The following is a 6,256-nucleotide window of genomic DNA, read 5'->3' as shown; positions in this document are numbered from 1 at the left end:
CTTCCTCCACACAACTCGGTATTGACCTAGTTATTCTGATTTGTTATTCCTCGCTGCTCATCGACCGAGTTATCCTGGTACAATCACAGACTAAACTTAGAAGATAAAAAATGATTATCGATATTATTTTGATCTCTTCTACAATCTGCAACACTTGTTCCTCAACATCATGATTATCAGTATTATTCTGATCTCTTCTGCAACCTGCAACCTGCAACACTTGTTCCTCTGCATCCTCAAGGCATCCCTGCAACACCTATTGACATCAATGACAATAATGCCAACAATCTCCCCCTTTGGCATTGATTTCAACACACATAGGCATCTCATTCTCCCCCTTTGACAACAATGGCAAAGGGAATTGCACACCACCTGCCATAAAACTTGTACACACCTTCTTCCCTTATAAACGTTCAACCTGGATAATGCCTATCAATTGATGTTTTCTATAGAGTCCACTAGATGAACCATTATTACAATATAAGAAGCAGTATTAATACTGCTCACAAAAATTTTAGAACCCCCCCGAGACAAACATGAGGTTCAAGGATGAAAAGTTAAAAAAAAGTATGCTCCCCCTAAACCACAGACCCCAACAACACATTTAAGTGTTGAAGGAAGGTGGAACAACACCCAACTTGAATCTTAGATAGTGAAACATGTCCTTTGGAAGAGACTTTGTAAAAATGTCATCAACCTGCTCATGTGTGGGAACATATTCAACCTTTACCTCCTTCTTTGCAACCTTCTCCCTGAGAAAATGATACTTAGTTGCTATATGTTTTGTCCTTGAGTGCATAACTGGGTTCTTGGAGATGTTAATGGCATTTGAGTTATCACACATAATAGAAATAGGATCTGAAAATGATACTTGAATGTCCTTTAAGCTCTGTTTCATCCACAAAACCTGTGAGCAACATGTGGTAGCAACTATATACTTTGCTTCAACCATGGAGATAGAAATAGAATCACGCTTCTTGTTGTACCACGAAACCAATCTGTCTCCAAGGAAGAAAGCTCCACCATTGGTTCTCTTCCTATCATCGAGGCAACTTACCCAATCATCATTAGTATAGGCTTGCAAAGTGAAATCTCCTTTCTTTGGATATTATAAGCCATAAGTAAGTGTCCCCTACAAATACTTGAAGATTCTTCTAACTACATTCACATGTGATTGCTTTGGAGCAGCTTGAAATCTTGTTGCCATGCACATTTCTTGCACAATATCAAGCCTTGAAGCTGTGAGATACAATAGGCTACAAATCATGGATCTATACAAGGTCTGATCTACATTTGGTGTCTCATCGTCCTTGCTAAGCTTGCATCCTATCACCATGAGAGTACTAACTGGTTTGTTGTCCTCCATTTGAAACTTCTTTAACATGTCCTTGGCATACTTGGTTTGAGAGATGAATATCCCCTTATTCTGTTGTGATATTTGCAAACCAAGAAATTAAGATAACTCTCCAAGCATGGACATTTCAAATTCTGACTACATTTGATCAACAAATTCTTTGCATAGAACATCTTTGTTGACTCCAAAGATGATATCATCTACATATACCACTATTATGATCATGTGATCTCCATCTACCTTGATATATAAATTGTTGTCAACATTTCCTTTTCTAAAACCTTGTTGATGGAGGTACTTATCCAACGTAGAATACCATGCTCTAGGTGCTTGCTTTATACCATACACGGCTTTCTTTAGTCTGCAAACAAAGTTTTCATCTTCATGCAGCTGAATGCCTTCAGGTTGCTCTATGTACACCTCTTCTTCTAGATTGCCATTCAAGAATGCAGATTTGACATCCATTTGATATATTTTGTATCCTTTATATACTGAGAATTCTAGTAACATCCTTATAGCTTCAAGTCTTGCAACTAGTGCAAATATCTCTTCAAAGTCTATTCCTTCAACCTGAGCATATCCTTTGCACACAAGGCTTGCTTTATTCCTTACCACTTTGCCTTCTTCATTCATCTTGTTCCTGTAAACCCATTTGGTTCCAATGACATTTTTATCAGCTGGTCTGGGAACCAATTCCCATGTTTTGTTCTTCTCTATCTACTGTAGCTCTTCTTCCATAGCCTTTAACCACTTTTCACTCTTGTTGGCTTCATCATATCTCCTAGGTTCCATTTCTGTCATAAGGCAAAAATTTACTTGCTCAGTGTTCCTTTCTCTCCTTCTAGTTTGCACACCATCATTTTTGTTTCCAATAATTTGATCCTTTGGATGATTCTTTTGCACATATCTATTAGGGGCTTTGCTAGGTGCTTCTTCTTCATGTTCACTTTCAGATTGCTCTTAATCTTCATTATGTGATTCTTCAATCTTATTTATTATACTCTTTTTTCTTTTATGTAAATCTTCATCCACTTTCACATGTACACTCTCAACCACCTTCTTCAGTTTTTTGTTGAAACATTTATAGGCCTTGTTGTGAGTTTAGTACCCCAAGAAGATACCTTCATCACTTTTTGAACCAAAGCTTCCTAATCCATCTTCATCTCTTTTCATAAAGAATTTGCTGCCAAACACTTTGAAGTATTTCATTGAGGGTTTTCTATCATACCATAGTTCATAGGTCTCATTTTTTTTATCACTCTTAGTTGAACTCTATTTAATGTGTATACAATAGTATGGACCGCTTCTTTCCAGTATATATCATGCAGATTGTAGAATTGTTATTCTCACAAGTTAATTATAAGAAATGGAACAAATATTGAATAATCATTTAATCATTGACACCCATTATCAATAAATTTGAGAATTATCCACCACTAAAAAATCTATGGTTGATTTTACTAAAGATTCATTGGTAAAATTTATAAGATTTAAAGGCAAGGAATACCCTCTTGAGTTTGGTGGAGCTCAAAGTGAAGAAGGATAAGTGAAGCCTTGTTGCATTGTGTTTTTTTGTCTTCAACTTGACGATAGTGCAAATTAAATACTATAGGCTCACAACTCTATTGTTAGGCCCAATATGGAAAGCTAATGTACTAAGAGGGGAGGGGTGAATCAGTATAAATAGATCTCTTATGTCGCTGATCTGATTCATTGCTTCGATCTTACAAACATGATTTATCGAATGAATAACCATACAAAATATTTCATTGGTTAGATGACCTCAAAATCATACACAATCCTTAAGTGCAATTTCCAATGTGATAATGGTTCTATGTTCCTCGATCTTGTAACACTTTTCCACATGTGTGTCTATGTTCAATGAATCTGGTAAAATGTTTCACTTGGTGTATATCAATTCGGTGTATCATTATTGCTGCTTGGTAGACATGGAATGATACTTGGTAGACAGCTCAGTGTATATTGAGCTCTGTGAATACTTTCTTCTTTAACTGACTGTTCTATGCATACCGACTGAATGTTTTGGTAGAGGTAACCAACTAGAGTATATAGAATGACTTTGGATATAAAACTAATGGCAACTTAATAAATAGTAACAATCTCCCCTTTTGACATTAGTTGAGATGTTTGACAAAACTACTTTCAAACTCATAGCTCAAAAAACTATATACTTGCAAAATTTGACTAAACAGACAGTATGTACATTAGTCAATGAAATAGTATATTTAGATATACTCCTCTTATCACTATACTGTACAAAATTCTGATTTTGCATGCTCGGTAATCAATGTTTTGTGATAATTGCTCGGTTCACTGCTCTGTTCTCTATTCCCTATCAAAATTGACTCTACATTTGAATACTCTATTCCTGCTTGGTGTACTCTCCCTGTATACTTTGATATGATACTCACTCCCCCTTTTTGACAAACATCTAAACTTAGTTACCATTCGATGGTGGCAACTAGTCAAAAACGGATTTGTACTTTGTCTTTGCATCAGTGAGAGCAGCAGAGAGGGCATCCTTAACATTGTCCATAAGTGAATTCTGAGCTATAATGTCAGCTAACAGTGAAATTAGTCCATCTAAGGTGCTTCCCTCTTGCTGAGTGGATAGGAAGGTAGCTTTGTTTATCTACTTTTGGACAGATGAAAGATGAGGAAGGAATACTGTTTGAAGTGTCATTATGTCCATCCTTATCTTGTGTTCTTCATTCCTTAGTTCCAATTGTTGAGCCATGAGCTGTTGTAGCTTGGTATAAAAATTCTGAATGGAATGTGGCTCAGTGGTCAACTTATTAGAGAGATTGGTGATCTCTTTCTCAAGTAATTTTGTTTTATTTTTGATGTCCTTAATGAATAGAGAGAATGTACAAAGTTTCTGAAATAAATAAAGAATGTGCTTGAGTTAAGGGGTCAACTCAGCAATAAATTTGACAAGTTTAACTTTGCCAATGGCAATAGCTTTTTGTACCTCTTCAATCATTTTTGCAATGAGCTCCTTGTCTTTTAACTTGCTCAAATATTTGGATGCATCTACTCCAGATGTCTCTATCTTGGTTAGGAGTTCATCTAGTTGAATGTGGATGGCTGCATCTTTGGTTATTGTAGCTTTAGGTAGCATGTCTATTAAGAGTGCTTTCACTTTCTGAAGTACTTTATTTTTCTTTTGAATATCCATTTGCTTCTCCTGTTTGGCTTTGGCTTTGCATAGTTCACTGAATTCAATGAGTGCTTTCCCTTTTAATTTGGATATATCAACATTGGCCAACACTATTGGTTTAGACAAATCTAATTTGAAACTATGCTTTTTCATCTTCTTTTCTTTACCTTTCGCCGGTTGAACTAAAACAATGGCTTGTGAGGCTTGTTGACCCTCAGTAGGTTGCTCGGTAGAGGCAACACTTTGGTCAGTTCCTTTAGCCTTTGATTTAGTCTTTGTTGTGTCCTTCGGTGCTTCAGTGCTTGGGGTCTTAGATGTAACATTTTCAGTGCTAGAAGGAGCTTGTGAAGATTGTTCCCCGGTGGGCTGAGAAGCAGTTTCTCCTTCTGTAGATTTGTGACCTTCTGTCCCTTGTTTAGTATCTTGAGGGGCCTCGGTTGAAATAGACTGAGTGACTAGAGGATAGGGTTGAACTTGCTCCAAAAATAACTCACTGGATACCAGTTTGGCATATGCATTCCCTTCAATCATTTCCTGTTCAGGTGCCTTGGTGTCCATGATATCCTCATCTACTTGTATAGTGTCAGCAGGGTCTTGCTTGGTGATATCAAGAACTTGCTCGGTGACATCAACTATTTCAACTTCAGCTTGTTCACCAGCATTCTTGATGCGAAATATTTCCTGCCATTTTTCCTTGGTCTCATTCTCTACATCCAAGTAAAGGCCATTCATCAATTTCAAGGCTCTTTGCTTGACTAGGAATTTTGTGTGGCAGTTTTTCAGATGTTCGGTGATCTCATCTACCGACATGTCTGGGAAAAGATGTACCAGACTTATTTCTCTCATCTGTTTCTCTAAGTGCATGGCATACTTCCACCTATTGCCAATATGCAAATATAATTCATTTGGAAGAGATTTAGATAATTCCAATGGGGCCAATCAAAATTTCAATAGTGTGCAGATGATAGCTTCTTCTATTTGTCTCTTTTCATCATCAGATCTAGATTCATGCTTAACATATCTGAATGCTACAAATCCACCATATTGCTTCAGATTGGCACAAAAATTTTCAACACTATTTACATTTACCTTTTTTCTCTTGACAATCTGAAATTTACTTGCATCTTCAGATTTAGTGTCACTAGACTCTTTGGTCAAAATGAGTCTCTGAGTAGATTTCTTGTAAGTTTTTGTTACCTTGGGTGTGGCAACACTCTTTGTTTTCTTACTCGATGAAGCTACAGATGCTCTTGTGTTAGGTCACTTTGCTGGAGGAGTCGGTGATACTTTTGATGTATCCTATTTCTTTCTTTTCAACACTTTTCCCTTAGGTAATTCAGTGCTCAGTGTTATGGCTGCCTCTTGGGCTTCAGATTCCTCTTCGGTGATTACTATAGTGCCCTTGACAAGTGTGGAGGAAGAACCTTCTCCAAATTTCTCCGTTAATGTCTTAATCATCTTTGTTGCCTTCCTTGTAGCCTTGGGTACTACAATGCTCATTTTTACTTTTTCCTTCACTTCTTCATATGTTCCATACCTCAGCTCGGTAGCATGCCTTGGTAATGTTAGAAAAGCATCTATCTACTGTTGTATGATGTCAAAATCAATCTTGTAACCCATAGGTGGTAAAGATTGGCTTCTCGATTCTACAACATTAGCATAGCAGTAATCAGTGTCTACTTCAAAACATATGTCATCCTTATATTTCTCTACTAGCTTGG

This window comes from Cryptomeria japonica, chromosome 5, assembly GCF_030272615.1.
Source record: "Cryptomeria japonica chromosome 5, Sugi_1.0, whole genome shotgun sequence".
NCBI classification, from domain to species: Eukaryota; Viridiplantae; Streptophyta; class Pinopsida; order Cupressales; family Cupressaceae; genus Cryptomeria; species Cryptomeria japonica.
Note: the sequence above shows the minus strand (reverse complement) of the source record.